Below are 12,720 nucleotides of genomic sequence, written 5' to 3' on the forward strand. Positions count from 1 at the left end.
AGCTCAGATGTACTCATATGGATACGCATCCTCTTTCCTTATCTTGGTTAGCCATGTTCATTAGTCATTATTTTGTAATTACAAATGAAATCACTTCTTCAAATACAGTAGTGCTTAACATAAAATCATCTTCTGATTGGGTGCTTAGCTGGAATAGCTTAAAGGTCTCCCCTTTTAAGTAATGATACATTTTAGTGTGCCAGTAATTAATTCATGTTGAATAATATTGTCTTTCATAATAAAGAGTGACGAAGGGATTGCCCAGTGAAGTTTCCATAAAGCATTAAGCTCAGATATTTGTCTAATCCCAGCCTGAGAAATGCCTGTTAGAAACAAAACCCATACATTAGTGCCAAATTAATAACATTCCAGGGAAGTTATTAGTATCTACAGTCATTCATCAATCTGTGTATGAGAAACCAATCCTTCTCTGAGCTCCAGCCCCCACTGGCTCTACCACAAACCCTATTTGGCAAAAATGCTGACACTGGCTGTCTTTTTTTCTCCTGCCTTTGAGTACACTCATCAAGAATTTTATGTAACTTTCCCAGAGGTTGTTTGAAACACAGAGGGAATCAAAGCAAAGCCTCTAATCCCCTCTCTTTTAGATTCAATAAGTGCTCTTGCTAGTCATTCATGTAGCCTGGTAACTTTTCCTCCACTGGATTACTTTACTGCTATAAATTCAGACAGATTTCCAGACAAACTCAAATAAATTTTGAAAATTAAATTTATAACCTAGATCATTTAGTTCTGCTTACGGCTCCATATGGAAGAATTGCTTAACTTTTAGATTCCTAATATCAGATAGATATGTCATTCTGTTCGGTAGCTAACTATGTAGGAAAATGAACACGTCTCAACCTAAGTCTCATAAAAATCTTAAACCAAGTAATAATCATTATGGAAAAAACCTAGATAATGAAACAGACCAAATAGGAATCAGAGCTTTCCATCACCCTTATAGATATAGACTATCTATATTGTGATGACACTCTACAACTGGAAAAGACTATGGTACAATTGATTTAACTGCTAACAATAAAACCTGCCACACCAATCATAACATCATTTATTGGGGATTGGCAGCAACTTGAGTGGCTATTGTGAAATTCTATAATCTTCCCCTACTCTCCAGTCTGTAATTAAAACATCCATCATTAAAATAAGCAAGTAATCAAAAACACCCCACTACACTCAATATCCTCAAACCATAAAAATACATTTCAGTGAAGGCTGCATGATCTTGGCTTTGTTCATTTTCTCCTAGAGAAGTTGATGTAAGTGTGGGGAAGGACATCAAGGTGAAAATGAAATAAAACCATCATTAACCCTGGTTCATCTCAATAAGTGTCTGTATTAGTTTCCTAGAGCTACCATTACAAATTATCATGAACAGGATGGTTTAAAACAAAAGAAATTTATTCTCTCACAGTTCTGGAAGCCAAAAGTTCAAAATCAAGGTGTCGGTAGGGCCGCACTCACTCCAAAGACTCTAGGAAAGGAATCATCCTGCTCTTCTGGCTTCTGGTGGCTCCTGGTATTCCTTGGCTATGGCAGGATAACTAATCTCGGCTTCTGTCTTCTCATGGCCTTCTTTCTCATGTGTTTTTGTCTTATATTCTCTCTCTCTTAAAAGAACACTTACTGAATTCAGGTTCCACACTAATACAGAATGAGTTTATCTTGATCTTTTCCTTTAATTACATCTGTGATGACCCTATTTCCAAATATTCTGAGGTTTTTGGAATATTCTGAAAATATTCTAAATATTCTGGGTGGACATGAATTTAGGAGCCAGAACATATTGAGCATTTTTCTTCATAACTATCTTTAAAATATGAAAGATACTGCTTCATCGAAACTCCTCTAATAGCCTTTCCTCTTGTTTGGTCATATTTTACCATATGGCTATGCGTATACTGGGATCACTGGTAAGGGAAATGGAAGTCCGTTTGGCTGAGAATAATCACTGTTGTCTATTCATTTGGGTAGGGCATTCACTCACCTCCTCTAATCCCATGCCCATGCAAAGGTACTGTATTATCGAAATTGTAATATAAGCAAGAGATAGATAAGAAATTTGCTTCCAGCACCACAAACTAAATGCTTTTCTCCATCCAGTACCTCACATAATGCTAAAATTCTTGTTATCCAAACACAGGACTCTCCACCTCCTGATCCCAATATCTGTCTATGCATCCTCATCTACCCTTAATAGGAAGATGAAATAGTGTTTTTATGGAGAACAATCTGGCAAATGTATAAAGTTTTTTTTTTTAATTTAGCAATTCTAAGAACTTATCTTAAAGAAATAATCAATTATCTGAACAAAGTTATATTAATAAGGTAATGAAATGGTAATGTCATAAGTATTTGATTTGTTTTAGAATTTCAAAAATATCCTGCATATTTTTTTATTCTTGGTTCTGAGTTACATTGAGAACTCAGTGGTACTATTCTCTTGCCAAAGTAGGTTCTATTGACATCATTCCTGCTAATTTTGTGCTATAGCGATGGTCTGGCCTTTTACGTCAATGGGGTTATGTTGGATGAATGGATCAACAAAGAATATGTGCCAGGCTGAATATTTGCCTTTCCACAAGATTACTCAGAGAAGTGAGGACTTACTCATTGTTTATGCTACCAAAACTTTATACACTATAATCACATACCCCTTTTCACTGATATCACCGTAACCACAAGAAATCTGAGAAGGTGCCTTACTATTAGATGCATATTAATGAATATAAGTATTGACTCTTTCCTTTTCGTGGGCATGGATATACTTTATCTACTCTAACTTCAGTGATTCAACGGAAATTTGTGGACCTTTTGAGCCAACAAATAATTGGTTGCATCGCAGGAGTTGCTTTTCCTACTGAATTCCAGTTTTAAATATTTTCCATCTCTGCTGTGGTAGCTTCTGTATTTACCACAAAGTACAAATTTCACATTGCTTCATCATATACCCCAAATCTATGCATTGTAATTTAAAGTGACAAAGGATAGATTTGGAAATCCACAGCCTCGAACCACAAGAGACTTAACTAAATTGACCTTTTTATTCTTTGTATTACTCAGTGAGTCTAAAATTTGTATTTCTATTTAGTGAGACTACCATGCATACGCATATTGTGTAACTACAAATGATAACAGCTCTTAATTATTAAAATCACATCACTTCAAAATGATGATCTCACCTTTATTAAAACTAACTTACACAGCTAGAACCAGGCACAATCTTAACAGATAAAGGTCAAGAATATATGACACGTGCATTTGCTGGTAACAAGATCAAAGGTCAAGAAGTTCCACGAACTGAGTTATGAACAAATGTTGTAAGACAGAAAAAAATTGAATGCAGTTTTTAAAAAATCAATAAAGTGCAGGGACAGCCTAAGGAGAAAATTTAACAGAAGTAGCCATGATCTGTGTGCTTTATTCTTTACTGAGAAGACTCCAACATTTCCAACTCAATATTATTTAAAAATATATAAATAATGTTACCATTCCACTCTGAAATACAGCAACTTATAGCTATAGCAAAGGCCCAAAGTAGTTCAATATATAACATGACAGTAGACAACAACAGAAGATTTCAATGCCATGACCAATTTAATTTCATACAAGACCTAGCTAAATCCAATTGAAGGAATGCATGAAAATTTAGATTTATCACTTCCTGATTCTTCATCAGCAAAAATGTATGTGTTCATCAGGAAATAGAGACAAGATAGAATAAAATCTGTAGTCAGAGACCGCCTATGAATTATTTCTACAAATCCCGTATGATTATCTTTAAACTTTCTCTCTAAAGTAAAGATGGTATAATTATTGACATCATGGGATTTATCTGATTTATTTTCTATATACATTTGGTTATTTCTAACCCAAGAAATATGGAAACATTATCATGTTCTAAGTTGTTTTCATATATAGCTAGCTTAACAAAGGTAGATATCAGTTTGTTTAAGGACCCATTTTCTTTCATATAAAACAGCATTTTCACACAAGGCCATCATCAGACATTTGGCAATTTCCCAACCTCTGAAATAAGAATCTTGCTCAGCACATGTAGGAATTGAAAGACTGTACACACTGGCAAAACTAGAATTCAAATAGTCAGCCAACATGTGGAAGACATCAACAAAAGTTATTCCAATGATCTCACATTGGCAAATACAGTGCTCTGACTATTTTCAGAATAAATAGATCTTTTGATTGAATGTGCACACCCAGTGAACACACAGAGACACACAAGGATTTGATGAAACAGAGTAATGTCCAGAGCTGTGGCTCAGGAAAGAAGGAAAATGTGCACCTCTGGATGGCCATAATTATGCAGGACAACTCACATCATTGTTCAATTAGTTGAGTCAAAAAAAGATGGGCATTCAGTCCAAGGGGAGAATTTTGGGGAAGTGGAGGTAGAATCTATTTCCCATTTCTTCGAAATATCATGCACATGCATGAAAAGCTATGCTAGAAATATAGGAAAATTTAGAATCTCAATGACCTCTCAAGTTTCTTCTTGATACAATGTGTCACAAAGCTGTGTGATAGGAGTGAGAAGACCAGGGCTAAATTACATTGTTTGGTTAACAGCTATACTGGACTTTTAATCCCTGAAGACATTTTCTTACCTTCATTTTGCTGATAAGTTCCCCTATAAATGATATTAATGTTAGAAGAGATATATTCGTTGAATTAAATTCCTAGACCAAAGAAATCAGGAAATACTTTGCTCCTGAATTCTTTGAGACACTCCTCAAAGAATTCTGAGAATCATGAAAGAATTTGGAATTCATATGAGCTCTTTCGTATTTGGAAAATTATGTTTGACTTAGAAAGTAGGTTACTAATGCTACCAAGACTAATGAAAGAATATATATCAACCTTCTTTCCATTTTCCTTTTGAAAATATCCAAGGGATAATTAACTGACCTTTACAGGAGAATCAGCAACTGGCAGCTATTTAAAACTTAATGTGATTTGTGAAAAATAACATTGTACTAAAAGAAGAAAAATTAGTCTTTCTGTTCTCCACCACCTATATGTCCTACATTAAGTCATCCCATTAATGACTATATTTCATGCAGCCAGTACAGTTACAGTAGCCACATCAGTTCATCTGTAAAATGGAGATGAGATACAATATCATAATTTTTTCGTAGAAGAGCTATGGGAACAAAATGCTTGTTTGAGCTCAGTTAAATAATTCTTAAGCAAGTACTTATTATGTCAGTTAATTCTTAAAAATACTACTTCTAGTCATAAGGTAATTGAATGTGAATAAGAGATTGGAATATGTACTGCATTTACTTCTTTTGGTTTTATTTTCCCATTATTCTGCTTCCTATTAATGTGGCATGCAAATATAATATAGGAATTGGAAAATGTGAATTAATTGGGTTCTTATAGCAAACTTTTAAATAGGTGTTAGTTAAGATTCAGTCCAATGTTTGTAAGAGAAGCCTGAAACAGCCACAGTTTGAATAACATAGAAGTGCATTAGAACCCACGTCAGCGAAGGTTAGGAAATCCAGAACTGCATAACAGAGCTGACCTTGAAGTCCACAGGGACACAGTCTTCTTCATTTGACTACTTCCCAAACCATTAGGTTTAGCCCTTATTCTCCTGGTATAAGGTTCTGGCATCTGAATCCTAGACAGCTAAATGCAGATAGGAATGAAGGAGAAAAAGCAAAGACCCTTGTCCTTGATCCTTAAAAGCAGTCTGAAAAGCTGACATAAGAAACCCACATGTATGTCCTACTGACAAGAACTAGTCATGTCCATGTCTAACTGCAATGAAAGCTGATACATGTCTTTCAGTATTATTCTAGGTATCTTAAATTCTGTTACTTTGGAAAGTCATATTAAGGACAACCAATACTTATCAATGTGTTCCATAAAATATCTGATGTGGAAGTTTTGACAATCCACATTTTCCTCTCCAATAATCAGACAAAATCGGCAAGCATGGCCAGCACAACCACCTGACACATTTATTAATACTTCATTAGCGTAATAAACATAATTTTCACTGCAGCTTTTTAAACCCCTGTAGTTTAAATTCTGAAGAAACTATTGAAGGCACTATAGCATTCATTTTACCTCATTTTATTTCTCTATGCCACCTGTGGTTTTTTAATTGAGATACTTCAGCTATGTTTATCGAGTTGGCATACAAGTCTCTTAGTGATCATGGGATCCAAATATCTACATTGGAATTCCACTAGGTAAAATATGTTTACACATGATAAAAATGACTTCCAAAAAATGAGTTACTAAAAATCACAGCTAACACCTGTTGATCGTGTGACTAAGCAAGCTGAAAGCTTTTCTACATCACATGTATTGTGATTCATTTTACTGAGAACATGATGTACTAAGATTTTCCAAATTTACAATATGAAAATATAATGAGAATGAGAGTCAATAGATCAAGAAATAAAAATATGGCTGTATCTAGTACTCCAAAGAAAGTTAAGCTCATTATGATTAATCTGCACAATGACAACTGAATAGTTAATGAACAAGAATATACAAAATAAAATGGCAAAAAGAGTTTCATTCTTCATTTCTTCTGAATCAAAAATATTTTATTATTTGCGTAAGAGCCATACTCTATCATGTGCAGAAAGAGACAATTTCAAATTTACCTCAATTTAGAACACTGTTTCAATGCACAGGAAAAATAAAATGGAAAACAATATGCTTGCTCCTATGAGTGGTATCAAAATGCCATGGGAAAGAGTTTTATGAAGGATAGGTATGGATTATATCAATTTTATCAGTTGCATTTGGAGTATTTGTTTGATACAGAGTGATGCCTTAAACTTTTTAAAATTTTTGACTTCTAGCTCTATTTTTCAAAATTGATAGAAGTCATAAAAGAAAAACAAACAGAACAAAACAATTAAGATTATTAGGGCAGGAAAAAGTCTACCTTAGAAGTTCAGGTCACAATAAAATATGTTGTATTTCAAGTGTGCAACATTGAAAACTCTACCCAAATTTGTAGAGAAGAATGGTCCCTGATGTCCTTGTGTCTTCGAGGGCAAACTACAGTAGCAAAAGTATTTTGCTACAGTAGCAAAAGTATTTAAGGCTTTGGGCTACCTTAGATTTAGAGTCTGTTTTAGTTTGCTAGAATGCTCAAAGCAAATACCATAAAATGCGTTCACTTTAACAATGGTAATGTATTATTTTACAAGCTTACAGATTTGAGGCTGAGAAAAATGTTCAAATCAAGGTATCATTAAGGTGATACCTTCTGCCTGAAGACTGTGTTCCTCAGCAACTCTGGGACAGAGCGAAGCACATGGCGGCATCTGCTGGTCTCTCCCTTCTCTTCTGGGTTTCATTGATTGAGGCTTCTTGTCTCCTCATTTTCTCTTTCTTTGTCTGAATTGTATTTGGTTATTGAGGACTCCAGTAAGAAGATTAAGACCCACCCTGGACCACACCTTGACTGGAGTAACCTCATCAAAAGGTCCTACTTACAATAGTTTACAACCACAAGAATACATTAGCTTTGAGAACATGATTTTCTGGAGTACAAGCAGTTCCAAACCACCAAAGGATTCATGAATAAAATCAAACTGAGCCCAAAAAAGTGTGTTTTCTCTATCCCCTTGTAATTGAAAAAAAGGAAATTAAATGCATCACAATCATTAATAGTTAATGATGATTTAGCTGAGGTTCAAAATGAAAACAGTTACCTTATTCAATGTACTTTCACGGTCAATAATCTAGAATCAGTGTAAACATTTGCAAGAAAAACTTGCCAATATTTTATAAAGTACATTAAATATGGTAAATGTGGAAAATTTCACAGTAAAAGAAAAGGATAACACAATCGGCCTTGTGTAAGTGAATAGATGTGAGGACAGTCTTTCCTAAATATACTTAAGGTAATAAAATTCTAAGTACCTAAGACAATTCTCACAATTCAGTTACAAAAGTAAATTTATTCTTGAATAATCCATTCAAGACAAGTTCATTGGGATTCCGTTTTGTGATAGTCACTGTGGTAGGAGCTGGCAATTCCATTGTGAGCCATATAGAACATGGCGCTGCCATCACTGAAACTTATATTGAAGTGGGGGAATTAAATGAGAGGCATAAAGCATTTAACATCTTATGGAAGAGAAATCTTACATTAGCCTTATACTGATTTCTGTGTAGAGAATAATTAATCATTGGCAGACAAAGAGGAAAGTAGAAAGGCCAGTAATCTACTATTCTATAGAATGGGAAAGAGAATTTGGGGGCTTGGGCCAATCAAGATGGTTGTAATTCAAGTAGTAAAAAAGTATGTAAATTCTGGATATATTTTGAAGGTAGCACCAACAAGATTCATTGATGGAATGGATGTTAAGTATAAGGTGAAAAGCAGATTCATGAATAGCTATTAACTGAAATGGAAAAGGCAAGAGGAGGATTTCTTTTTTGTGTGTGGCAGGATATCTACTATATTCTAAGAGACTCACCTAGAAATAAGTTCATTCTCCATTCTTATAGAAGGTCATTTTCACTTTAGCAAATTACTTCTGACAACAATAGTAACTATATTCTTAAGGAATAATACACTGTCCATTCTAATTGGCTAATAACAGCTTCCCACATAGCCCAGAACCTTTGACCCAATGAGATTTAAGGAAGTTTTATAAAATCGGACAAGAATTTCCATAGTTCCTGTAGCTTTCTTCAAATGTATCTCTTTTCAGTTTCCACTTATTCTTTTCAGCACCAGTAATACAGAACAAATTGCAGGAAATAGACTATCATTATCTCTTTACCTTTACCAAAACTCTGCACCCACTTGATCTTTCTTTAAGACTGAGCTGTGGTGTTTAATCCTCCAGAAAACTTTCTCTAACACCTATACTATCTTTCCTAGAGTTCTTATGATAAATTGTACCATGATTTTTTTTTTCAGATTATGTTGTAGTTTTCTTATCTCTCTAGAACTTGAGTTTCTAAAGACAAAGACTAGATCTTTTCAGCTGCTGTGTCCCCAACACTGTGGGCATTTTCTGGCAAAAGAAAACATTCATTTTATATTTCTAAAATATATCAGTAAGTCCTATTACACATTTTTTTCATTTAAAAGCAATTTTTAGGGCTAAAAGCAATTTTTGTAAACAAAATTCCAAAAGAAAAATTGGGAAAAATATTTGTACTCATTTCACAGACAAAGGGTAATTTTCTTAATATACATAAAGTCCCTTCAAATCATCAAGAAAAAGACAAACAACCCAGTGGCAAATGGGTAAATAATATAAAAAGATAGTTCACATAGGAAAAAAACAAATGTTTCTAAAGCATATAAAAGGATGCTCAATTTCATTCAAAATAAAATAAATGAGATACCATTCTCCTATCAGGTTAACAAAAATCTTAGTTTGACAAGTCACTGTGTTAGGCAAGATGTCAGGAAATGAGCACTCTCCCACATTGTACTAAGAGCATAAATTGATGCAACTCCATATGATGAACATTTTGGCAATATTCATCAAAATTAAAAATCCTATGTTCATTAGCCTAGCAATTCTGCTTTTAGGAATTGATCCTACAGATTAACTCATACAGGCTTAATGATATATATGCAGTTATTCGTGGTCACATTGTTTACAAAAGTAAAATATTGGAAACAATGCCTAGTAATAGAGAACTTGATAAATATATGACAGTCAACTTGTCCAGTTTTTTTTTTTTTTTTTTTTTGTATGGGCAGGCACTGGGAATCGAACCGAGGTCTCTGGTGTGGCAGGTGATAGTTCTGTCACTGAGCCACCGTAGCACCACCCTATACAGTGGGTTTTATACTTCCAGTCAATGTTATAAAAAAAGAAGGCAGCTGCTTATGATCCAGGAAGTAAAGTTCATGTCAGGACTTCCTAAGCAGAAAAAAGAAATGTGTAGAATCATGCATATGTCATGTACTCACTTGTAACATTTTAAAACTATATTTTTATTGACAAATCTTCACATACAATATAGTCCATACATGGTATACAATCAATGACTCATGATATCATCATATAGTTTTGTATTCATTACCATGATCATTTTTAGAACATTTGCATCACTCCTGAAAAAGAAATAAAAAGAAAAAAACTCTTGCATTCCATATCCCTTTCCCCTCCCTCTCATTGACCACTAGCTTATCAGTCTACCCAATTTATTTTACCCCTTATGCCCCCTATTATTTATTTATTTTTAGCCATTTTTTTAATACACCTGTTCATACCCTGGATAAAAAGAGCATCGGACACAAGGTTTTCACAATTACACAGTCACACTGTACAAGCTATATCATTAAACAATCATCTTCAAGAATCAGGACTACTGGAACACATCTCAACAGTTTCAGGTACTTCCCTCCAACCACTCTAAAACATTATAAACTAAAGAGGGTTATCTATACAATGCATAAGAATAACCTCCAGGATAGTCTCTTGACTATTTGAAATCTCTCAGCCACAGAGACTTTAATTTGTCTCATTCCTGTTTTCCTCCTTTTGATCAAAAAGGCTTTCTCAATCTCATGATACTGGGTCCCAGCTTATCCTGGGAGTTTTGTCTCACATTGCCAGGGAGATTTACACCCTTGGGAGTCAGGTCCCATGTGGGGTGGAGGGCAATGAGCTCACTTGTCATGTTACCTTAGAGAGAGAGGCCACATTTGAGCAAATAAAGTGGTTCTCTTGGGGTGACTCAGGCATAATTATAAGTAGGCTTAGCCTATCCTTGGCAGAAATAAGAAACAAGACCAACGGTTCAGCCTATTGATTTGGTTCTCCCCGCTACTTGCGAGAATATGAGGAATTCTCCCAATGGGGAAGTTGAATATTTCCTCCTTTCTCCTCAGCCCCCCAAGGGGACTTTACAAATACTTCTTTATTCACTGCCCAAAGTACTCTGGAATATATCAGGGCATCACACTAACCTGGAGAAATCAACAAGACCTCACACCCTATTCAAGATCCCATGTACTTATGGTGCTCAACCAAATTGACCATACAAATTAAATTAGGGAATGCACTAACCAAAATATAAAATTCACACCAAATAAACATCTCTCCCTTTGGTTTCACATAGAATTTGAAGTTTTAAAATATGGACCATGCTATCATTTACCTTGTATTCTGAACTACCTTAGTCATATCCAGATTAGCTTCATTCCCACCTCTAGTCAAAGTCTCGTCCTTTTTTTCAATTTTTTAGACAGTTTCCTATGGGGTAGTGCTGACTTTCATAGCTTCAGAGCTCTAACTCTGTGTCTCAGGTGTCACATAAATACCCAAAGTTTTGGGGAATGACCAGGTTATATACAAAAAGCTCAGTATCTCAGAAATTAAAAATAGCAGTTAAAACTCCTGAATATATGTGACTGCTGTAAGAGCTTACAATCTAGGGGAACTTTATGATAGGCCCCAATCTGATAACCATGCTCTCGACTTCAATTCTCCAAGTTTTCATATTACAGTTAGTCCATGTGAGTGAGGCATGATAATATGTGTCTTTTTGTTTCTGACATTTCATTCAACATGCAGTCCTTAGTTTCAAACAGCTAATGGTATGTTTCATAATTTCATTCCTTCTTGCAGCTGCTCAGTAGTCTGTTGTATATGTATATACCACAGATCCTTTCTTCTCTCTTCCTTCCTTCTCTCAGTCATTGACCCTTAGGCCACGTCCATCCATCGTGAATCAGGAACACTGCTGCCATAAACACCAGTGCGCAAATGTCCTTTTGTGTCCCTATACTCAGTTCTTCCAGGTATATACTGAACAATGAGGTTACAGGATTATATGGCAACCCTACCCCTAGCCTCCTGAGGGCCCACCACACTACCCTTCAAGCAACTGTACCTCTCAGTTTCCCTACCGACAGTGAATAGGCACATTTATTTCTCCACATTTTCTCTAGGACTTGTTTCTCTCTGTCCATTTTAAAACAGTTTTCTTTGCACATCATACAGTCCAACCTAAGTATATAGCATGACATTGCAACATAATCTATATGAAGACATTTCCTTTTCTTCCACAAAGAATCCATGCCTCTCTAACTTGCCCCCTCCCTGTTGACATTTAGTTGTGGCATAATGCCTTTGTTACATTCAGTGGAAGCATATTGCAATGTTACTGTGGATTATATACCCTAGCTTGCATTGATTGTATTGTTTCCTGCATATCAGCCATGTTCAATACCTTGCAATGTCGATATTCATTTGTTCTCCTTCACTCAAAAATGCTTTCAAATTTATACATTTTTTCACCATCATTGTCCACAGTAGGCATTCAGAAGTTATACCATCTCAGTTTTTATCCTTTAACTTTCCTTCTGGTTTCATATGTGCCCCAGCCCTTCTCTCTTAATCATACTCACATTCAGCTTCATTCAGTGTACTTATATATTGTTCTACAATCAGGTAGTATTGTGCCATCCATTTCTGAATTTTTGCAATCAGTCCTGTTGCACAGTCTGTATTCCTTCAGCACCAAATGCCCAGCCATTTCACCTGGGCCAGGTCACTGCAGTTATTCTATACTATTCCTGGCTATTTCCTAGCTTCTCTGCAGGATGAACTAAATTCCATACGTCACTATGCTGCCATCTTCCATGTTCTCTCCTATTATATTTTTAAGGATAAAATACTTCCTACTTATTCAAGGATGTGTCTGACAAATTACTTGGGAAGC

Source organism: Tamandua tetradactyla, chromosome 12 (assembly GCF_023851605.1).
Source record: "Tamandua tetradactyla isolate mTamTet1 chromosome 12, mTamTet1.pri, whole genome shotgun sequence".
Lineage (NCBI taxonomy): Eukaryota > Metazoa > Chordata > Mammalia > Pilosa > Myrmecophagidae > Tamandua > Tamandua tetradactyla.